The sequence below is a fragment of the Tauraco erythrolophus genome, chromosome 21 (genome assembly GCF_009769465.1).
Source record: "Tauraco erythrolophus isolate bTauEry1 chromosome 21, bTauEry1.pri, whole genome shotgun sequence".
In the NCBI taxonomy this organism is placed as follows: Eukaryota; Metazoa; Chordata; class Aves; order Musophagiformes; family Musophagidae; genus Tauraco; species Tauraco erythrolophus.
This window is the reverse complement of record NC_141485.1, coordinates 1,380,551-1,405,468: the sequence shown is the minus strand read 5'-3', so window position 1 is coordinate 1,405,468 and position 24,918 is coordinate 1,380,551. Positions and strand designations below refer to the sequence as shown.

The 24,918-nt window shown below is 47.0% G+C and overlaps 1 protein-coding gene across 6 annotated transcripts in view; it reads right to left on the bottom strand.

Moving 5' to 3' along the window:
• Positions 1–24,918, bottom strand: part of MSI2 (musashi RNA binding protein 2) — a 237,900-nt gene that overhangs the window by 198,151 nt on the left and 14,831 nt on the right. The window lies entirely within an intron of this gene.

Here is a 24,918-nt window from a genome sequence, read left to right as displayed (position 1 = left end):
AGGCGCTCTGTCCCCGTGTGCCAGAACCACCCAAGGGGTGCCGAAGGGTGAGCTGAGCACATGGCGGGGCTGCTCGGAGGCCGCCTGGGGTTTGCCTCTGCAGGGGGGTTATTATCGCCGATCACGGCTCACGTAGGTTTCCTTGGTGGCAAAGGATTGGCTCAGATGTTCGTTACTTTACGGCCAATTAACGAACCAGCATTTACAAGAACATAAAAATTCACAAGGAAACTTAACAAACCTCAGATAGTGTGTAAATTTACATGCAATATGTTTGGAACATGTCAATAAAATATTTATCATTACATTGTGCCTCTCCCAACTGTTGTGTTTTCCTCTTGGCAGAGGTTGGAAGACTCCCCCTCACCATCCTGTGTGTATGCTATAGATAGGCTTGCAGAACTGACTGCCAGTGGGGAACAGCAAGTTTGGTTCAGGAACACACTCTTTAAAATTAAACTTTCACAGAACAATTCAGATTAGGAGAGCAAGACTAAGTGTTTAATCTCCCCCTGCAATTCTTGACAATGTTCCTTTAGGGGAAGAGAACTGCACGGCAAATCACTTTTTCTAGTAAGCGTTTCCTATCACCAAAACCAATTCGGGACATGGAAACCTGACCACTGTAATCAGAACCCAGCTTAAGAGTAATGGAAATATGTATCAATACAAACCACCTGCCCCTCTGTGCAGCATTCCAGGTTTGGCTAGTAACACTCATCCACGACAGCTTGCTACTTGAATGCTAAAAACCACTCAGAGAAGAGAGAGGGCACACATACCAGCATCACGCTCCCAACACCAACCTCCTTCTGTAGAACGCCCCTAAAAAAACCTTGAAACAATCATGTAACACATTTATTTAAAAAAAAAAAAGTACAAAAATACACAGACTTACACACACAAAGTATACACGCATGCACAAACACAGAAAATCCCATTCAGACTCCATCCTAAAGGATCCCAGTTGCTTTCCAAAGTGAATAAACGGCTGCAGCACGATCAGATGTACACAATCACCTCCAGAGCAAAACAAAACCACCGCTTTAATGATAAACCAAACAACCAGAAAGAAAGACAAGACGACATGGAGGAATTTCAGGTAGGCAGAGTATTTTACTGAAAAAGTAAAACGAAAGAAGGTCTGAATTTTAAGTGCCAGGGAACCCTCGGCGGCTGGTAGCTTACACCTTAACCTCGCACTTCAGTAGCACCAGGATTAATATTCTTCACTTATCTCCTCCGGCTAATGTCATCAGAAGATGTGCGAAAGGAAAAGGAGAGCAAATATCAGCCTCTTTCACCACCACATTTCCCAGCCTCGGCTGGCTGTGGGAAGAGACAGATTTCCTGATTTACTCCTCTCTCAAACAAGGCTTATGCCTCTCCTCCTTCCCCACCAGTGCCCCATTCAAAAGGAATTCCCCTTATGGGCTTAAAAAAAAAAAAAAAAAAAAAATACACCACCACCACACACCCCTCTTCTGCCTGATACAACTTGAACTTAATTTTCTTTGGGCAATTTTCCTGAAAGAAAATAATAATAATATGGGAGTGTGCTGCTGAGGTTAACCACTAATGGAGTAAAAGAAGACGGAAGGCAAATGGTGTAAACCTACTTTGAATTCTGATCAGAAGCTGGGGGAGTATTAGCTGTCAAACAGCCCGTGGCACTTACACTGCTCCCTCCCTTTAACTGCTGCTGTAAGAGAGCTACAAGCTTTTACTATTCTACATGTGGCTTCAAACACATACGGAACAAAGCTGGAAAAATGAGAGGCAGATGAGCTGTCTTAGCCCAGAGGTAGGCGGTTAAATTGACCTCAAATCATAAAGTCTAGTACAATATTTAATCTTTGAAACTAGAAATGCTTAAAAACAGTCAGTATCGATCAGTTCTGCACACCTGCCGCCCTCCTGCTGCAATGGAGGTCCTTTGCTCCAAATCAAAATCAATGATCAAAGGTTTATCTTTGGAAGAGGAGGAGACCGCTGCTTATGGAGACGTAATTTATAAAAGTCAACAGAAGAAAAATATCATCTGAGTTTTCATGATAGAAAAGAAAATATTAGTTTTATGGGGCAGGTAGAAAGATTTGCTTCAATTTCTTCCATTTCACGCTGGTTAGACTTGGATCTCCAGTTCGTTAACAAACGGGTGCAGTAAGCCATATTCCGGCAGCGCGCCATCTCTGAGACTCTGCTGCTGTGCAGGGCTGGAGCCAGAAGAGCACGACCACACACTATTAAGGTGGCTGAAGACGGGAAGGAATGAGAGAGAGCAGATTCTTTGCACTCAGAACAAGCTCTCGCTGGCCCTGCCACCAAGCTCGTGCATTTTCACTAGCTACACAACAGAGTAAAGTTGCTCCTCACATTTCATTAAAAAAAGCTCAAGAGATTCCTTTCAGTAAGACCTTCCCTTCAAATTCCATTAATAAAAGATGGTCTTTATGCCGCAACATGTTTAACAACACTCCCCTCCTGATCCAGGAAGCAAACTTTTCCTCTTTTGGACTACACAGCTTGTGCATCAAGGAACACCCTTAGAAAGCCCAGCAGCACCCTGAAGCTCGCGCTACGGAGAGCCCTGGCACTGCTGGCCCACTGCCCACTCTGCTGTGCACAGTCACAGTCAACATCTCAGCAGAGACCTTGTCCTTCCTGGCTCCTGGAATAAGGGCTCCAAATCCCAAGGTCACTGATGTTTATATTTTGGCAAATATTCAGATCTCCCAGCACACCAGGATTTCAGTAAACATGTAGTTCAACCATCCATTCTTAAACAAGGGAAAAGCCATAAAAAACAGCAAGCAGAAGAAAAACTATTTGCTTAACATCATAGATGCAAAACGGCAAATCTCAGCATCAACGCAGGCGTCCCTTCTCCCAAGAGCTCAACCTCCAGCACTGCTCAGCTAGGCTTGCACATCTGCGAGTTGCTTCCTCTTTTTTTTTTTTTATGCTTCAAACCTGAAAACATCTCTTCGGGTTCAGACTGTTACAAGACAGTGTCTCTGAACTTCCTAAACATCAGGGCACAGTTGAAATTTCCCAGGCTGAGATTCCGAAATTACAGTCACTTAAAAAAAAAAATCTACCCACGATCTTCAGCAACTCTGGAACAGGGGACTACAAGCTACCCCCAGCCTGGACAACAGCAGCAAGTCCCCCGATCTTGCACCACCAGCACTCAGCATGTCTTCAAGGGGCTCCTCCATAAAGGCAAAACGCATCTTCCTCCTCACCGAGGGACCTGCTATTCGTTCTTCTTCCAGACATTGCTCCTAACAGTAGGCACTTACCCCTACTCTTCCCAAGACACGACTCGTATATGAAACACTTTGCCATGCCAAGAGCACTACACAATCACCACCTCACAGGGTACCCAAAGGGTCCCTGGACCTCACCCACAGCAAAAGGGGAACGCTCAGCGCCCGGAAAAGGGAACGCATCATATTTTCCAACAGCAGTCCTGCTGGCTCAGGAAACAAGTTTTTATCTGCAGGATGGCAGCTGCAAGCAACGTTTCAAGACGCAAAGGAATGACAGTGATGGCATTAAAGCTACTTTGCCACGCAAACTTTAGACTCTGTCAGGGAGGAGACTGGAAGGACAGAAAACAACATTAACATGCGCTTCGGATTCATTTTTCAGAGAAAGAAAGCTTCCTCTCCCCTCAGCATCGCCCAAATACATCAAAGTGATGGAAATCGTATTATGATAGATAGATCAGTCACTGTGATATATATGTTTATCATGTAAGTAGCTAATTGCAAACATTCCCTTCTCTGCCCTTAACTTCCACTCCTAGATCAACAAGACTGCTGAGCCTCAAACGACATCAGCAGGTGACCTAAACAAAACCCCAAAAACAAACACAAACCAAAGATATGCATCAAACTACATACAACTTCTCTCAATCCCAATGTTTCCATACATCTGGAACCAGTGGCTCTTTATTGCAGTATTTTTCAAACTCCCTGCCATTTTCCTGCATAATGGATTAAACTGCCTACAATATTTTCGTTTGGCGTGAGTGGAATTTGAGTGGTACGCGTGTCAAACGGCATTTAAGGACACTTTCATCAGCACCGTTAGTGTCCTCATGTTCTGCCAGCACCCACGGAGGTCCCCAGCAGATCGGGGCCCTACCCCATCACGGCGCTGCATGTGGCCAAAGCAAGACTCCCTGCTCCAGAGAGCGCATCACGAGAGCAAACAAGATCAACAGCGAGAGGAAAGAACTGGAGGCCCCAGGAGGACACGGGACGAGCCCCAACGCACGCGAAGGAGGAAGCTGAGCACAGGTCAGATGCTCGGTACAGCAGGCTGACCACTGACCCCAGCTGCTTTTTACTGCTTAAGCCCATCTTTGGTAGTCCAGTCTTCTTCGCAAAGCAGTCTGAAGTCCTCGGAATCTGAGGTGCTGCACACAGGAAAGGCAAAACTCAAAAGAGAAAAGACATGACTATTAATACACACAGAAACCTACAGCAGCTATTCAGCGTGAGAGGGAGAGCGTGCCAAGCGCTTCTTTCACTATCAGAAAGTTTCAGCACCACCCAAAGCATGTCAATGTACTGTATTATCTCACACAGTTGTCCCAGCCAGGTTTTCCCAAAGATTTAAAAATACCTACCAAAAGCACAGAATTGCACAAACACACTCCCACGTCCAACTTTTTCCTCTCACGTGGGAACTCGCATACAGATGGTACAAATCCGTGAGCCTGGACAACTGAAGGTAATGGGCAGCAGAACACGAGTATTTTTTATTGTCTAAAATCCTGCTTTGGTCAGTAGAAGCTTAAAATAACCACTGCCTTCTACCCTGCTCAGTGCCCTTGCAAATGGAGTCTGAATGACCTCATGTTTTTCCCAAGGGATGGGTGAGGCCAGCCAGAAACACCAGCTGGAACCTTCAAAGGCACCAAAGACAAAATAGGCTGCAAAATAAAATTTCTGCATCAGCTTCAAGGCTCAGCCATTTCCTCAGCTATCAAGCAGACAGAAAAGTAAGGTCAAACTGGGGATGCCCAAGTTACCCCCACCCTGTCAATAAAACAAAAGGTCTTTGGAAAAGGAGACCACCTCTCATTTCTGTGGTTCCTCCTCTGGTGCCAAGTCCCTAACAGCAGCTCCTCACCCACTGCAGCGGTACGAGTAAATGAGATAAAACTTCCTTCCACTCCCACCCTACTAACCAGTGCCCTCAGCGCTCGCTTCCATGACGGATTTCACACTGCTTCCTGTGCACAAAGGATCTCAAGGTCTTCTGACCCCATGAAGGCATGAAAACAAACACAGAAAAAGAGAAAAAGAACTGAAGTATCAGTGCTGGGGAAGCATGCCGTTGTTCCCGCAGTCCTCCAAGAGGAGAGAATGGGAAGAGGGCTATATCATGCTTTTTAGCACACCAAGACATCTGAACCATCCACCCCTTACATTTTTGCCTTCAGCACCGACCAAAAATTCACTGCTTCAAAAAAAAGGCAACTAAAGTTTCATATTATGCACCTATACAATGCCCATTAATCCATTTCTGCAAGAAACTTCCTGTTTTCTGCTGTGGATTACTATCTTTCAGCTTCGACTATCCATGCTGGATTTTTATAAAATAATGTTACAAAACATGAATTTATACACGACAGGGAGGCAGAGAAGGTGGTTTGTTTGAACTTGGCCATAACACTGGTCTCAAGCTCCCACAGCAATAGCTTCCAGCCTGACCCTCTCTGAGCACAGAGCAGATCTTTGGTTTCAATTTGACTCTTCTTGAACTTCAAAGTCTTTTCCTGCTGTCATATTCAGTTACGGATCTGAAAAGAAAACAGGGGGCCCCCCTGAGTAGTTTTCAGTAGGCCTACCATAGTTTTGATCAGCTCAAGTCAGTAACCACGATGGGTTCAAGACCATGCATTCAGTTAAATTCGGCTCTGGCACAGACCGTCACCCACCTATCAGCTTCTGTGCCTTCATTTCCTACATCTGTGGAACGTGTACTAATATTGCCCAGTGGAGGATTAAACGACTGCACGTTGCTTTGGAAATTTAAGATGCTAAACGTGCACTCGCCATCTTTTAATTCCCCCCCTGACTATTCTAGTCTTCCCAGCACCCACCCCAGCAACAATCACAACTTTGACGTCCCAACCCACGCTGCACCTCTGCGGCGAGGCAGGCACCATCGGCGTCTCGTAACATGAAGCTTCTGACTCCAAACATTTTCTCTCTCATGCTTTTGTAATGACTACGGGAGGGTGAGGCAGGGACCATCAGTGCACCAACATCCCTGTGTTCCAGGGCACTTATTCTTCAGCAGCTTAATCAACACTGTCATATGTAAATGGCTGCAACTCCAGCCTAGCGACTCCTTGTCAAAGTTGCCTGCCTTCATAGTCCTCAATGAGCAAATGGCTTTTCTAGATAAAAGTTGCAGCAGACACCCTGCACCACGGAGCACCAACCTCTGAAAACGTAACAGCTACCTGAAGTTAAAACAAATATGCTCCCACGCCACCAATTAACGACTTCCCCTGACTGAGGTGACTTCGGGCAGGCTACAGGGATGCCAGAAGAACCCGACCACGTCTGCCTAGCAGGGCATCTCCCCATAGATTAATTTACCAAATCCTCCAGGTGACTCCTTTGAGAGCTCTGAAATCACCTCCAGGTGAGCGTGTTGCTATGGAAAAACCACACAGCATCTTTGTTGACCTAACAGTAAGTGTTATTCATGCCTTTCCCAGGAAAGCTAATAACAGTCCAAAAATGAGAAAATAAGGCTACGACATTCCTCAGACATGAAAGGCAATATTGAGAGGAGGAGTGGAAAGAGAGAGCAAGAGTGCAAGCTTAAAGCACACAAAACCCTCACTGTAGCAACTGGATAATACCAAAAAAACCAACCCACAACCCAACAACCGAACCTCATTGAAACATTCACATACTCTTTTAGAAGCAGAATGGGTTCAGTCAAGTAAAGACTAAAGAAAACCAAAAACCCAAAACATGCTACCCCACGAGACTAACTATTTTCTATTTCCAAGACCTCCTAAAAGAAATTCTACTTTGCAGATAAATCAGTCATTACACAGAGCTGTAACAAGTAAACTCCTTTTTAAACAGAAAAACAGTGAGAACAAAAAAATACGTGGATTATTTCTATAGTTTTCTCTCTTTTTCAACTGCAGCCTTCCTCTCTCCTCCCTTGCCCTTCCAAATCAGCTGAAAAAAATTAAAATCATGGCTTTGCATAACACTGCTCCCTCACTAAACTGAACTGGCAGCGCTTCCCTCCAGAGCTGCAACGAAAATTCAGGTTGCAAAGAACAGAGCACTTATTCACCGCCTGTCCCTGCCGCACGCCCTCCGAGAAAACCAAACCTCCCAGCACGCACAGAGCCGTGCCCCCCCGCGGCAGGCCGCCCGTCCCCACGTCGCCAGCCACGACAGCAGCGCCGGTGCCGGCGAGCAATGCGGTGCCCGCTGTGCCCGGCGTCATCCGCGAGCAGGAGGCAGCTGCCCCGCGGCACGGCCGCGCCGGCTCTCCGGCTGCTGCTCCCCGCCGGTGCCCACCCAGCAGCGTGGCCAGCGCCACGGAGGCTGCCCAGACCCACGCAGGACACCGTGGGCTCTCGGCTCCCAGCAGAAAGGCTCCAGGGAGGTGCCCGGCACGGAGCCGGCTGCCAGCCAGCTCCACGGAGCCCTCCGGCATAGCCCCGCGCTTATTTGGCTTTTTCTGTTGTAATTTTTATTTGAAGAGGAAACGTTTATGGTACATGTATTGCTCTCATTTGCAACATGTAAAGACTCCAGCTAGGAAACCAAGAGCTGCGACGTTAAAAAACACCACCGCTACTCTTGGCAGCTAAGTGCACCCACGTCGCGGGCTGGAGGGCAAGAACATTTGACCAGGACCCCCAGCAACGGCAGCCTTAGGAGAGCCACTCTGCTTTCCATGCCCTCACCTGCAGAGTGGCAAAACAGGCAGCTCAGGACAGGCTCCGGCAGCACACAGGGACAGCGAGAGTCCCCGCACCTCCGCGGGCACACGGAGCTGAGCACCAGGACCTCAGCACCCCGGTAGAGCGGGTCTGTCCACCGCCGGGAACGCCGCCCGGCCACCACCGCGCCGGTGAGACACCGCTGCCCGCGCTCACGCGCCTGTGCTGCTTGCAGCTGAAAAGCCACCCCTTCTCTAGACAACGCTCCGACAAACTAAGATTAATTGAACAGCTGTCCAACAAAGTCTGCTTTAAATAATCCAGATGGGAGCTTGTAGAGATGATAAATTAAGAATAATAATCTATCCCTCCGTGGCGTGCACAGAAACCGCGCACGCACCTTTCCTGCGCACCTCCCTGCGTGTCTGCGCACACGCTCGCAGCCCAGTTCCCAACATCTCGGCAACGGGCCCTTACTTGACAGAGAAGCATTAAAATCTGATTCTTAATAGTCAGGACTCAATAGGTAGCCTTGAAAGAAAGTGACGTTATTCAGGTGGATCTGCCCCAAACGGCCATTTTTAAGATGTGGAAATAAAGAGACATCTAAAAGAGCTGGTGATTGTCCCCAGAACTCAAAACACCACTACAGCTGAAAGAAATTCAACCACTGCAACAGAATAATCACCAGCCCCAAGCCAAATTGTTATTCTCCTCCCCCACAACATGCATGCTAACTGCCCCCACAAGAGCATTTACCAGAGCCTTGTACTTGGCAAGTCAGCCAGCAGCCCTGCTACAGTTCGTTAGCTTTCCTCTTCAGACGAGTTTGGAAAGGTTCTCCTACTCATTTCGGTGTGTGTGGCCATCCTGTCCAAATCCAGATCTTCAGGGAAAAAAAACAGCCCTCCCTTTCACGGTGTGCCTTCACTACTTTAACTTCATCATCACATCATCTTGAAAAAGAATTTGCAAACAACCGCTTTGCTGGTTGTTTTCCCCTGGGAGGGAAAGCAAGAATTGGAAAGGGTGGGGAGAGGGCAGATCCTCATTCCAAATCGCTGTAATTTAGTGTAAAACTGTGCCATCACCTCCCCCGGGGACATACAGGGCACGCCGGTATTGCGTTTGAGGTTTCATCTGGAAGAGGGGTGTGCACGCCCGGCACCGTCCATGCCAGGCTTCCACCTCGCCGCATGAAAATCCCCTTCACTTTCAGGTCACGAGCAGCGTAGCGGAGGACCGTAATATTCCTGGCAGGAGTTGAACCAACTTCTGTCACTGATGGCTTTGGACAAAAGACAGACAAACTGCAGAACATTTCTGTAATGAAGGTCCCAATCCATCAAAGCAACAGAAGTTCAAGCACATGGTTGGACCGACTTCACTGGAACAGCTCAAGTGCTTGACTTCCACACACACAAACCTTGGCAAAACCGGGAATTGTTTTCTATTTCGGAGGGTGGGAGAGTGGTAAGGCAGCTCCCATCTTGCTTCTAACAGAAGTTTTGTTATTTCTGTCAGTGTCATCAGAATTGAGTCAGATATCCAAAAAGGCATATTTACATGAAATGAATGGACTGAAAGAAGAATAATTCAAATGCTATTTTAAATAAGCTTGAGAAGTACCTGTGTAAAGATTTCAAGACTCCATCACGACACTATCCAACAGAGACAAGGGAACAAATGTTAATCTGACACAAGATGTATGCACAGCATAAAACTCCACATTCATTGTGCAGAGACAATAACATCTTCCCACCAGCTTATAACTGTATTTAAAATTCATTTATGTAAATTACAATAGCACACATATGATAAAATTGTTAAAGCAGAATGTGCCCTTTCCCCAAAACAAAAGGACTGACAAAAAAGATATTTTAACAGTAATAAAAAAATATCTATTTCTAGTTCAACTTATTTTCAAGTATATGCTCTCAATCATGCACTATTAATTTCCCCAATTTATTATGAAGCCAAAGGCAACAAACTGCTGTTATGAAAGCAATGACAAAAATCACCGTGTCAGGAAAAAAAAAGCAAAAAAAGGCATTAAGCAGGCAAAGTTTGATGAACAACCAGAATGAAGGAAAAGCCTGTGATTAAGAGAAGCTGGAAGTGAGAGTTACAGCACTAAAGACAGCAGAAACAGCGTTCAAGGCCTTCCCATAAGAACAGGCATCGTAAGAGAGTGTCCGGGCTGAGGGAAAAAGATCATTTTAAAACTAATGTACTGCCCACCTTGTGCTAAGAGCACAGGAAAGCAGAACCCTTACACGAACCAGAGAGGAAAGAATGGACTTTACTGGGGGAGATTCCATCCAACCGTGTTTAAAAACAAAAACGCACAAAGCTCTGGAGATAATGCCAAGTTGTATCTGGTTCCGGTCAATCTCTGACTCTGGACTCTAAAGCAAGATATTAACTTACAACACACTCACCCATGCCATCGAAAATAGAAGCACTGCGTAATTAGAACATGGTCACACTGGGTAACGATGCCCGAACGCAGGCAGGATGCTGATTCCGGCCACTTTAGCAGCCAACTCTTCCCTCAGAGCCACGAGAGCCGGCTCGTAAGCCAGCGGGGCCGCTCATCGGCACGCGCCTTTCCCGGCACACGGTGGCTCCATGAGAGGCTGACAGCCTTATGCAAAAACTAAGCACCTTTTAGGAAAACCCAGTCAGATCCAGTAAACCGCACCAGTTGCTGAAGCGACAGCGTGCACGTACAAGTGCTCCCACCAAAATTTTCCCACCGCAGTCCAAATCGGCAAGAATAGCAGCGTACATTAGGAACAACTCTTGCAATATTTCATCCACGTGGAGCCACTTCCCTTCAGACTCTTTTTTCAACGACTCTGCATACAGCCACGCCATAAACACGATATAAAAACATCAAATCACCAGCACCCATCAAGCACTAACTGCTTATTTCTGATGGTACCGGAGGCAGTGATGGGAAGTGAAAGAACATCAGTCAAGCCCAGGCTTCCCACCAACCTCTTCTCAAAAGTCACATCTCTCCAAAGAACGAGGCAGAGGGATGTGCACCCAGCCATGCAACACCTTCCCTTCCTCCCACCGCTGCGCTGAAGACAGACTGGCATGGGGCAGATTAATAATGACAATTATGCTCACCAGATGCTAAGGAGACGCGTATCTGAGTCACCAGACACGCTCAAAGACGAACACGTTTCCTGAAGCACCAGCTGAGGGAACATAATCAGAACTACAAGTACAAGAAGAATTAGTACAGCACAGAAGGGCAAATACTGGACCTGGTTAGAACACAGTGTTAATTTTTCCATGAGAAATTAAAACAAAGTTAGTATTTTCACTCTCAGGGAAATTTTCAGACAATTCTCCTCCCGTTGCCCAAATCACAAAAGTAACTGTACAAGCTTCAAAAAAATAAAAAAAAAGCTCCAGTTTTGGCTCCGAGTTCTCAGCTCCCTTCCACAACCGAACACGAAATATGAGCACGGAGAAGAGCAAAAGACAGAGGGAAGCAATATTTTATCATCAAACATAATTTGGATTAAAAGTAACGTTTTTATGGAAGCTCTCAAGCAGCCTTATCAAATATGACATTTCAGCCCAGATTTTCAAAAGCACTTCACAACAGAATCCTCGAGAAGTGAGACTGTTAGTCCATCCACGAAGCAGATAAGAAACTGAGACATGGAGATCCTCATCCAGAAAACACACAGAAAGACAGGACTACATAGAAAAAGAATTTTAAAGAAAGAGAAAAAAAGAAATCGGAAATTTTCTTTCCAAAGGAACCACCACATCAATCAACAAAGCAGTTGCTTTCATACAGCCAGGCCGTTGGACTTGGTACTTGACATCGGCTGATGCTGAAGTTTTGCCAACCACGTGAAGAACCATAATTTCTAGCCTTTTAGAACAAAAAAAAAAAAAAATCCATGTGCATTTACACATCTCTCCCCAAGCAAGCACTATGCAAATACCACCAGAGATACCAGACATGGGGAATTTTCTGTGACGCAGCCTGGAAAACACACAGGAGATGGTTCTTGTTTCCTTTTGCTCAGGAATTCGATTTATTTTGGAAAAGTATTTAAAATAGCACATTTTGCCAATTTACAAAACGGGTATTTCTGGGGCTTTTCTCCCTCCTCCACCCCAATTCACACTACCTGGGTTGCTCCCACCGTGCGACTCTGGAAGCACGGCCACGCGTAGCTCACGCTCCGCCACCGCCGCTGCGCTCCCCTCTGCCGGGCGGCCGCACGGAACCACATCCCGTTCCTCTCAACCTCTGCACACGCGTTGGTGATGCCCCATCTCTCCACGCTTCCCCCACCAGCTCCTGACAACAACTAGCTGTTTAGACCTAAAACCGGAAGCCTTAACTGTGACTAACCGCAGCGTTGGACCAAAGCAAACAGACTGGAAAGATTTATGACAAAGAGATGCTGGACTTCTTCCCAGTGGCGAGGGATAAAAAGGTCAAGTAGATATTTGATTTGTGCTAGGAGATACCAAGCTTTGCACGCCCTCCCCCTCCAGTCGTGCCCACGGACGCTCCTCGAGCAGCCTGAACAGCAACTGCTTCAGAACAGAGAAACTGTAGTACTGAGGAAGAAAAACACACCAAACTCACTCATCTGTCTCCAGCAAGACTGGAAGAGATTTGTTTAGCACAGCATGCAGCAGGATACATGTGCCCACATGAACGCCTGAATTAGAAAAAATTAAGCATTCATATGCATACCCATCTATTCCTAACACATTTTCCTTCGCTGATTACATATTCCAAATGAAGGCAACAGAGGGAGGAAAAACCTAGAGAAAAATTAATCAATCAGCTACTTGAGCCTTTTACACTTTCACAAATAATCAAGTAATGGTGGCAAAGTATCCTATCTTCCCCATTATATGCAGGGAAAAGCATTCAGCTCCGCGTGGCGATGAGGCGAGGAAGGCTGCGGGGCAGGCTCACCGTGCCTGCTCGTGGGCACATCGCAACAGCGGGGAGCACAGGGGACAGCGCACAGCCGGGCTGAGGTTGGGGTTTTATGCACAGACCCCCACTTCAGCTTTTTCACTTTTTTGATTTGAAAGAAGGAGCAGAAGGGGATTTAAAAAAAAAAAAAAAAACACCACAGAAAAAGCAAACATGCGGATCAGCTAACCCATGGGCTCCCCGACGAGAGAGTTTCTTTTAACACAGCCCAGTTCTCTTTCAGTCTGGGATGAGGGATGAATAGAAGACAACTCAGGAGCAAGTGGAGAGGCTCCAGGGAAGGACGACTTCATGTTGGTTGTTTGCTGCCATCCCCAGGGTCAGAACCCACCCCAGCAGAGCTCCAACCCTCCTCCCAGCACAGCATCCATCAGTTAGCCAAGAAAATAACGAGCTACACATGCTGTTTTATGGGAGCTGCTGTTACACGACGGAGCAGGGATGGGATAACTTGCATCAGTATATTAAATTGGACTTTGTTATGGCATAAGTTGACTTAAAGTGGCATTAATGCTTATGGAAAAATACTCCCTCCCCCAAATACATGAGAGGCTGATCAGACCAACAAGAGCTCTGCTTGTAATGCTGCTTATTTCACTTAAAGCCTTACTACGGTACCACAGTGCTGTTTCGTTTTTAGAGAGAGGGATGTCTTTACAGCATTAAAAAGGTCTTGTGTTTAATTAAATTAGCTGCACCTGTATATATTATGTGCAATAAATCAACTATAATTTGCTACCATAGGCGGCTATTAATCTTCCCTGTGTTATTTATTGCTCAGCATCGTTAGTACGAAGGCTCTTCCAGGATACAGTAAGAAAGCAGTTTAGGGACCAAAAGCTATAACTCATTTCGCCTTCCCCTCTCCTTTTTCAGTGGTGTCAATCACATTTCTTGTACACTTGAACAAACACGAATATGTAAGAGGTTCTGGAATCCATTATGCGTGTGTGTTCATACATATATTTATATATAAAATAAAATTAATGTTCCCCACACATCTTGGTCTTGACTCCTATTTGCACATATCTACTAGCAAAATGACACAGCCCAAAACGTTAAGCCCGTAAATTAAAAAAAAAATATAAAATTAACCAAACAAAATAAAACAACAGTCCTGAATTCCTGCTCCTTCATGCTATGCAGCAAAATAACACTGTAGTACTCCAGCTATGCCATCTCCGAGTACAATTTAGAGACTTACTCACCTCGGGATCATGGACTGCAATTCACCACTTTAGCAAACAGCAGCAGCTGACCGTATTACCAGCACTTTGCGATTTATTTTGGTTTTTTTTTTTTTTTTTAAGACATACAGACACATTACAGGATTTTGCACGATTTGGATCACAGTCGAGATCATCACAACATTATCAGTTTTGCTTCATAAATCACTCACAATGTGAGTTTAGGAAGTACCAGCTACTGGCATACACGGTGGCAAGGGCAATACTTGCTCACGTTTGCTAAAGAAACTAACCACGTCTGTCTTGCCCACCTCCCTACCTTCTTCCCCTCACCTCGTTCCTGCCTGCCTCCTACACCAAAGGCATCATTTAAAAGCAGCAAAAATAAATCAAGGACCCAGGAGACTAAAAAAACACCAAGAGCTCAGACTCCGTTACCGTGGTTCAGCATGCTGCCAGCGTGCCTGCAGAAAGCAGTCTCTGCGCTGCTCTCTGCTCTTCATGTTTCTATTATTATTATTTTAACCAGCTGCTACAATGCACTGATGTTCACAATGCACTAAATACTTTCCCTGCAACATTTTTCAACTGCTTTAACTGAAACGAGAACGTTATGCAACAGCTAATGTACGAGAAGTTGTCTCAGTGAAAGCAAAAGTATTTTGAGAGCTTGAGGTTGCTGCTAAATCACAAGTCCGCTCTAAACACACAAATTTTGCAGTTTCAATTTGATTCCTAGACTTGGATCTGAAATAATATCTCAGTTCCTCCTCCATTCTGCAAACATATGGGTGTTTTTCTTTTAATCATGTTATTCTTTTTATTTAAAATAATGGCCGACATGGACACAATCAGTGCTAGGGCGTTCAGAAAAATGCCAGCCATCAGGACACGTACCAGAAATTAGTGACAATCCTAGCAGGAGTGGAGAATAACTGCAAAGGTTCCTACTTATGAGGTTAGGGATGAGGGAAAAAGTACTGGCATCTGGAATCACACAACCCTTTAGCATCCAGAAAGCGCTGCTGCTGTGTCTCTACAGAACTGCTGGTCTTTACTACAGCCAAGTGATCAGAGAAAAACTGTGAAGAGCCCAAATTCTATTTACAAAAACTAAAAACTCAATACAGAAAAAAAACAGTCCGTTTGAAAACGAGCAAGCTGAATTTAAAAAAAAAAAAAAAAATAATAATCAGTCCAGCTGATAGATCTGTGCTTGGAAAGAGCAGGACTCCACCCAGGTGGGGTCGGAGCTGGCCAGCTGCCCTCTCTCCTATCTCACCTTCACCATCAGCTTCATCACTGCCACGGCGGCGCTGGTCTCCTCCGACCCGCCCTCCGTTCTCCCACGCAGCCTCACGACCTTCATCCGTGAGCGAAAACAGCCAACTCACGGTGCAAGCTCCGTCCCTGGTCAGCCCTCCCACTTCCCTCCCCACAACAGCTTTTTTCCAAGAACGCCTCTGGGTCTGGCGAAGCACACACGTGGAACGCTGCGGGCAGGCAGCGGAGCAGCAGCACGGGCAGTGGAGACCTCGGAGCGCAGAGGAATGAACTCGGAGGCACGCACACCACGCAGAGCCAGGGACAGAGCACGCTACAGTAGGAGAACTATTAATAAAGAGAAAAATTAAAAGGACATTCAGGAGTATGACGAGCCAGATTGGAAGCTGGCACTGGCCGGGGCTCGGGGAGGCCTGACATTAAACCCAAAAGGGATTATGTAACCTAAGCTGCCCGGCCATCATCTGGTCCTCTGGTTTGGCTTTAAAGTGGCAACGCAGATGGCGACGGCTGCAGCGGGGACCCGGGCCTGGGACCACGCTCTCAGCATCCCCGCGCGCTCCCGCAGCCGTCGCCCTCCGTGACCACGCGCCGCGTCGTGCCCTCCTCCGCTGCGAGACCCGCGAAGACGCGTTTCATGTGCAGGGCTGAGGTTGGTTCCGCTGTGTCCTGCTCGTAAATCCCTGCAGTAAGCGCTGGAAAAAGCGAACCTGTTTCTCCACCTCCGAGGCACGCGCTTGCCCCGCACACAGCGTCAGCTCCATCCAGATGGACAAAAGGAAAAAGCCTCCCTATTTTTGCAAAATGCTTCAGCAGAGGCAACACGCTCGCTTTCTCCACCTGCAAAGCAAAGCAAGGGCAGTTTGAGGGGATCCACCGGCTCTCCCTGACCTAGAAGACCAACATCTACAAGAAGAAGCATGCCCAAGAGCTAACGGGGTCTTCCTCAGAAAGGCTTTTATTTCCTCCTGTTTTTCCATGGTCTGGGACCAACTGCTGTTCTACATGAAGCCATTAGAGAAGCCTGCCAGCCATTGTCACCTCTTACCCCTCGTTCCACATCCTTCCATGAGGCCCAAGCCACCCAGGGAATGCAAGAAGGTCCGACACGCGCTGGGTGGTTTGCTGAAGCGGACGCACGGCGCGCGCAGAGCAGAGCACCCACACACACCCCGCCGTGCCGACGGGACGGGACACAGAAGCCATCGCAGAGCAGCGGCCGCCTCCTCTCCGCACCCCTCTCGACCGAGCTAACTGCAGGACGCAGACATTTCCATCAGCCTCTGCTTCGTTTTAAACATCATCTGCAAAACCTACAGCACACAAACGCCCTCCCTAACCCAACCCAGAAGCGGAAAGAAGCACATCTTAAAAAAAAAAAAAAAAAAAGAAGAAATAAGAAGCAACTATCACATGTGTTGGGAGTAATTTCCGCGCAGCCAGAGCGCGGCTCAGGGCTGTGCCAGCCTGTGCCACCGCAGCTCTCCGAGCACCCCTTTCCCAAACCAACCGGCCTCGACCTTCGCGTCTCGTTTTGGCAGGAAAGGTCAGCGGTGTAACAGCTCCTTGTTTATCGAGCCTGAATACCAATAACTTCGTCACCTCCGAGAACGAGCAACACGAGAGCTCAAAACCCACTTCATTGGTTACGTCAAAGGCTGGAAGACGCTGCCCGAATCCTGGCGGAATGGCAGAAAACAAAAGTGGTCTCAGCGTGAGCAGGGACTTGATTATCTGCAATTAGCGAATCGATGATTCTCCAAGACGCTGATTTAGGCCAGCACTTCTTATTAGCAACAGTCAAGGAAAGCACAAGGGCAAATTGCATCAGAGCTGAGCCCAGCTCCCAAATACCATCTCGTTTAAAAATTAATGTATAATTTTGCAAGGACTCAAACGCATGTGCACAATGGCATTGCTCAGATCAGCCTGCCAGGTACGAGCTGAACCCAACCATCACACAGGTGGCCTTAGTCACTACCGACATGGAAACCAGAAATTTTATTATTTTGCTCCGAGTACATCGGTATCTCAGGTAGTCTGATTTTAACAGCCTGATCCTGAGGGCACGAGCACATTTAATAACTGCTGGTGTTCCAGCAGGCCTGCACCCTCACTGCGGGCTGCGAAAGGCCAAAGGCGAAGCTCAGTGAAGTCCCTGGAAAACATCTGCTGGTTTTGGAAGAGGCCTTTCTGCTTTTAAACACTTGATCTGATTTTGTCTTGAAACATTACACAAGGACAGAGGTGTATATTTCATCCCAGAGTTAAACCATTAATTTGCAAATTACAATTCAGCAATACTCGCTATTAATAATACCATTACGTGGGTTACGTTTGTTTCTATCTGGAGGTTTAAACACAACAGGTCTCCCTCAAACAGCTTCAAATTAAACTGTTACATCCATTTGAGATCGGGCACCAAGACAGGTATGGTATAAAATATACAACAGCAGACAGCTTGAATATACATTTACTTTCATTTGTCTGAGATGTTTGTGCCAAGAATCCACTTGAGCCTGCTCTTCACTCTCTTTTAATACAATTAGGGAGAAAAATTTGTTTTTAAAATGATTAAAAGCATAACACTGCCCAGTGTCATGTATCCTCGATTTGTGTGACCGTCTTTGAAACTGTATGAGAGCAGTTTTATCACTCGCAGCGTGTATTTTTGGTTTACTAATCCTTCCACTTCCAGAGGGGTTACTGGAAGAACAGAGGGAAAAAAAAAAAAAAACTATAACTCATTTATTTTAAATGAAAAACAAACAAAAAAAGCCCCAACAGGTAGATATTTTAAGTAAGAAACGGGCAGGCTTGAACCCAGCTGAGGAGTAGCACGAGAAGTTCTGATTCATGCGCTAAGGGGATAAAATGAAAAAGGCCGAGCCCAATCTCCACGCGGTTCCTTGGCTTTCTGCAGAAACACCTCGAGAACAATGCAGCCATTTCCAGCCCGCTCCGAACCCCAACGGCTCCGCTGCAGACCCGACCCGCCACGCTGCGCACAAAGTTGCTCAGCTATGCTCTCGTGGAGACAAAAGGACGGGCGCCGTCGTTCTTTGCCTTCACAAGCCCAGATAAATTCCAGCCCTGAAGTACAGGAAATTAAAACAGAATAATAAACTAAGAAGAAACGCTTCCAGCGGGAAAGGAAATCCCGATCCGGCGCTCGTGCCCTGCAAAGAGTTAACGCCCGCAGCCCCGGCCATGCCGCCAGCCCAGCTGCTACCTGCAGCCACGGAACTCACAAGGGGAAAGTGCAATTTTGAGCTTCTCTTTTCATCTCTATGGTGACAAAAAGCTCCGCGGAGGGAAATCAGGGTGCCTTCCACTCAAAAGGTTTCTCATTTTCAATGACTGCCTTTCACAATATTTTAATTAAATCTCTGGTGGGGAAGCTTTAAAGAAAAAAAAAATTTTTTTCTTCAGATTGTGGGGCTCATTTACAACAACAGTTATAGTAAAAAGACAGAAAAAAGGTACTTTAAGCATTTTTAAAATGGAAAGACTCTCTGGTTGAAGATGTAACAATAAATCTACCACCTGCAAAGTTCTGCAAAACCAGCGTGTGGAGGGGCCAAAAAGTCTTTCAATAACAAAACCACTCTGTTGTATGTAACACGTCTCAAACTTTAGCAGAGGCTGAAGGACAAGCACAGGGAAGTGCCCTTTCCCAAGGGGGCTGAGCACAGGCCGGGCATCATGGGGGCATCAACGGGAGGGCAGATTCCGGAGAAGCCCCTTTGCTCCCCTGAAGCAGCAGCACCATGGCACCGTGCCTGGCAAGTCAGAAGATACAGCAGCACACTGAACCGAAGGCGTCTGAAGACTGCAGTATAAAAGCAAGGTCATGGCATGTATCCCTGTTTTTAAAAAAATCTCAGTTCACTGCTACTCACAAAACACCGAGACACCCACAACCCCAAAGGAAGGGGCAAGCCCGCTCCACGAACCCATGCACACCACCGCCGAAGGTCAGCGTGCACAAAGTGCTTCCCATTCTTCCCCACAAAACACGTTTATCACCAGTATCTTCTCCCAGCAGGACATCCTAGAGAAAGCAGTATGCCCGCCGTCCTGCGGCTCAGAGCCATCCTTTCTCCAACCACCCCGCTGCCCACCCTGTCCCGTGGTGCATAACCTCAGCCCGTGTGAGCTGGGCACACCGACGCCGTGCCAGACACGCAACGTCCCTGCTACGAGGAGCCCGCGCTCGGAGCGAAGGCGGGCGAGCGCTCCCCAGGTCACGACTAACAGCTTTCTGATAAAGCCTGTGGAAAAGCTCATCTCATGTAAAAGGGATGGAACCACCGAAGAGGCGCTAGAAAGTCTGGATAAAAATAACCAAACGCGTTTGGAAAAATCAGAAAGCGGCAGAACACAGGAAGACCAGCTTGGGAAACCGTGGTTCTGGAGGACGGCCCTAACAAAGGTCACTGAAAGCCTCGCAGACCAAAATACTTTCTCTAGGATGCCCGCTGCCATCGGAAGGCAGCAGCAGTTCCGCATGCTCAAGGGGCACAGTGTAGCAAAACGGATGACTCCGCAATTGAAGCCTACTACCGGCGCCAGGAGATCCAAGTGAGTTAACAAACCTAAAGCTCTGGACAAAGCACTTGAACCCTCACCCAAGCTCTCTCGTATAAGGTGGCAATAACACCATCTCTTTACCCAACGTAACTGCTGAAAGAACACCCTCATGCTGCAAGCTATGGTGAGCTCCTTGGAAAGCAGGCTCTGTGACGGTGCAAAGTTTTCGAGTCAGACACAAACCAGGACAAGTGTGTCACTAATTATTTTTTTTAAAGTTCAACAGTCTACCAAAGTAAGAAGCAAAGTCTAGCTAGACATGGGAAAAGAAATATTCTCATCCTCTTTTTAAAATCAAAATTTAGGCGCAGGGAGACACGACGACACAGCAGCCAGTAACAGACCAGCCCAGAGCCCCTGAATCCCAAACCGGTGCCTTTGTCACCACGCTCAATAGAAAACACAAGTCATTCAGCCAGGCTGGCCACTTATCCAGCATTCCCGCTTGTTCGCTGGAAATTGCTATTCTAGGAGCTATCCAATCTTCAACGACTTCTGGACCAGTCTGCATTTGATTTCAGGGCAAAGGCCAAGCCAAGAGGGAGACCCCGCACGGAACTCCTCCCTCCAGCTCTCAGCTCATTTTTAAGGCTGTCTCAAAGATGAAAACAAAATGTTTTAGTGCTCACAGGGGCTAAACATCCAGCGCTCTAAAATGAAATACAGCCTCCTTTCAAAGCCACTGATAGGCAAAAAGTATGTTCTCTAAAATAAAACCCTGGGACAGGGGTGGGAGCCATTCAGGACCAAAGGTTTCTTTTAAACTGACACAAACAGAACTGCCTATTTTTCATGTAAATTATTATTTTTTAAAAAAAAAATAATAATCACTGCTGCAAGTCCAGCTACCCCTGTACGTAAAACTCTCTCCACATCAATATTTTCCTGGGGGAAAAAAGGCTTATCCCCACAAAGGAGTATGAAATAAATTGCTTTACTGAAGGTTAATAATATCCTGTCGCCGTGGTAAAAGACTCAATTACAAAACCTTCAGAAGAGCTCCCAAGGAACTCATCTGCCTGCAGTGACAGAGGCTTAAATAGCCAAAATACACAGAAAGGCTAAGCACTTCCCAAAAGAGAGGAAAAGGCGAAAAAGATGGGGGGGCTTAAGTAAAAAACCTGGAAATTGGACACTCAAGGTTATTAAAAAAAAAAAACCCAAACACACACAACCACAATTCCTCTCTGTACACACAATTCTCTATAATCCCAGCAAGAATTATGGCCTAGGGAGACCAGCACTAATTTTAGTATCAGATTTATTATGCAGCAGGGAGCAGAAATCAGTCAGGCCCGTCTCTCACTCCTAATGGGCAGAACTGGATCACGCTCCGGGAAGGCTCCGCTGAAGAATAGCTCGGGCCTGGTGAAAAACAAAGCCCCTGGGGCTCCCCGAAGCACAAACACACTGCCTTCTTACAGGCCACAATAAAACACAATGATACTCCTCATTCCTGCAGCGCTGCCTGCCAGAGGATCCCAAAGCACATGAATTAAAGCTTCCAGCACGCCTGGCAGAGGAGCCCGCGGCAGCCAGGGAGGACGGCACGGTCTCCAGGGCATTCAGCTTGGGATCCAGAAGCCCGGGCTGCAATTCCTCCTCCTCTACGGACGCGCAAGCCCTCTGCGCGCGGAAGGGCGGCGCGGCTCCGCGGGCAAGGGGCTGCTGAGAGCGCGCAGGGTGCTCGGAGCCGCGGCGGCGGCCGTACCAGCAGCGTTTCACAGCGATGGAAGCGGACACGGAGGTTAAGCACCGCCCAGGAACAAGCACGGAGTGCTGCCTTGCCAGCTCCAGCTGCCTCCCCTTCCCGCACAGACAGCACCCAAGCTCACCGGCGCACCTTCGGGCGGCTTTGTGCTGCTACGTACTCACAAACACCCAGAGCCTCCCCAGAAATCAATCAGACCCTGGCAGGAGGCAGTTCTGTATTTGTTCCTTCCTTTTCTTGCCCCACACTACAGTAGATGACTAAAGGTTTTGAAGCATCAGTCAGATGTCGGATGGGTGTGCTGCATTCAGTCTGTTCTTCCGGGCACTCATCCCTCCATCTTAAACCTTTTATAGCTCACCTCCACGTCTGCTCGTGCCTCCCTCAGCCTTGGGGCACCACCAGCATCATTCTTAAGATGCTTCAAATGCCCAGTGAAGCCAGGCCTATTGTCAACAACTGTTTGCAATAAGCCAGTATTAGCTACAAAAGCCTTTTGCAGAGGGTTTTCATGTCTGACTCACGCCCGTCTCCAATGATGCAACACTAAGGCCATCGTCGCACACAGCCTCGTCACCTCGTGGGGACTGGAGAAAATGCAGAGTTACTCCCACGACGCTGACCATGGCACAGCGGGACGTCGGCGTCTCACACCCCACGTCTCCTCTCTTCGCCACCGCCTGGAAACACGCGCGGCACTGCGTGTGCAGCCCCAGCACCGCGCCGGGTTCAGAACAACCCTCTCCCAAGGCACCAGCGATTCCCACTGTTCCCAGTATTGCAGAACGCGTAAGCAGCACTTCCGTTTTCCACATCCATAAGACAAGGGTGGTGACAATCACTTACCTCATCTCCATATGATAAGAATAAGGGTCAGATTTAAACTAGTTTAAGCCATTTCAGCACGGAAGTCTTCTGTGAAAGTAGGATGTTGATGTCTCCAGGAACGTATGTCCCACAGAATTTCAACTGCCTTTTGAATAAAACTTTTCCAAGAACCAGTTTTGCATTGGCAGCTCACTAAGATAAAGACCAGAAACTTTCAAAACATCACTGGGTCATTCTGATCTCAAATAGAGGACAGGCAGGCACGCGTCTCCAAAAAACTTCATTGCCTACTTCTTTGTTTATCTGGGAACTTTACTAGTAGTTTTCTGGGTTTGCTTTTATAATGGCCTTAAGTGTATTAGGTAATTTAGGAGCTTTGCTTCGACCTGCTGTAACAGAAGTTAACCACTAACTCCTGCTAACTTCAATGAAAGCAAAGACAATCACCACTGAGAAATTCAGAAAAGTCCACCAAAACCATATACGGTCACTCACATTTTTTACCTGGTCCTAATTCAATGCTACAATAAATAAAAACAGATTTAGAAGTTTTAGATTCCTCTGCATCTATTTTCTTCCTTCAAAACAGCTGTCTTTTTGCCTCCAAATTTCAGAAAAAAGGAAAAAAATATAACCAGTTTCCTGTCCAACAAGCACGTCCCTTACCCCAAAACCAACAGAACAGTTACCTTCAAGGCCCAAACTTGGCCCTGGCGTACTCACGTACTGGTCATTAGAAGCCCACAGGACTCCTGGCTCCCAGCTCATGCCTTCCACCACCTCCCCACCCACCCCGAGCAGGTGACTGCAATGAAAACTACGAGACTTAGAAATTGACTTCAGGCAATGAACACACCTGCCCAAAAAGCACCAACGAGCATCCTGCAAGAGAGCAAGGGCCCAAAAAGCCAGCAAGCAGACCCCAGTATCACCACCCTGGATCAAGCAAACTCAAACCATGGAAGCCCATGCTTGTTTTGGGATTACCAACCTCAGTGCAAAATGCCAGAGCTCTGCATACGCTGCTCCTTCTACCAGCCTGGTGCCACGCAGCAGAAAGGCTCTCACTCACCATTTCTTAGGGCAGTGAAGACGCAAAAGCCTCTTTACAAAACGGGCACCAGATTATGGTTCAGGAAGGCCACGCTGGATTTAGTCACTCGATGGTACCAGCGGTGCGAGCTCCTTTCCGCAGGGCAGCATCACGTCGCGTACGCAGTCAGTCCTCTGAAATTCCCAGCGACTTCGCCAGAAACCACCGGGCAGTTCACACTGAGGATTTCAGCTCTTTACACCCGCCAAGCAGCGGGAAAGGAACCTTGCATCCAACCACCAAATTATCTCTTCCTCCCTCTGCCTCTTTACAGCCCAGAGCGCGTTTTCACCTGCATAACCAGCACCAATAATCAGGCCGAGCAATTCTGGACTTGCTCTCTGATCTCTGTTCCACCTCAAGAAGCACGTGGCAGCACCCATTTGTCTGCCTTGATCTGACCACCTCCAGCTCTCGGCAACACACGACAAACAGGTGCTGTTGTCCTTCTCTCAGCTGCAGGAAATTCAGAACATTTCAAGGAAACAAAGGGAGGCACCCTCCAAAGACAAAGGGCTGCACCTGCCCAAGACCTCTAAGAACATCAAGAAACAGCAAAATTTCTTTTGACCACGTCCATGTAAGATGCTTACCCTGCCAACTGCATTCCTCCAGCTGCAAGCTGGATAACATAAGGTTGTGTTTTCTGCAAGGATACCTGTCCTCTCCCACCTTTTTCTTTTCCCACCGTTTTCAAATGAATTGACACTTTATTTTACTTTCCACATATTGCAAGAGATCAGGGCTACACAGCACCAGCTGAATAACATTCTGCACACACTCCCATCAGCTTCATGTGTTCAGATGACAGTGATGGAGATTATAAAAGCATGAAGACAGATAATCACTGCTTATATCTGCAATTATAGTTTCAATAAAGTTTATTCATAGCTTTTTAGCATTAAAGCCTTCGGACTGGTAACTAAATTGCTTTATTTTTTTTTTTCTGTTCTGTATTTTGTTCTTTTCCTACTGCATACACATACCTGATTGAGAGAAGAGAAACTCCCCTACTAAAATATCCACTGGAGATACCTACAGAGAGGTCCAGAATCTAAACTGACTTCTAATAACTACAACAAAATCAAAGCCATGCTCACAAAACTTTGGGGGAATCATAACTGGAGGACTTTCAACTATCATTTTATTTGATCTGGAAGATTAATGACATAGAGGATGTGACCAGATGACAAAGGCGGGGGGATGTGGGGGGCAGAAGTAAAAAAAAAAAAAAAAAAAAATCACACAAGATGATCACAACTCCCCTTCGTACATAAA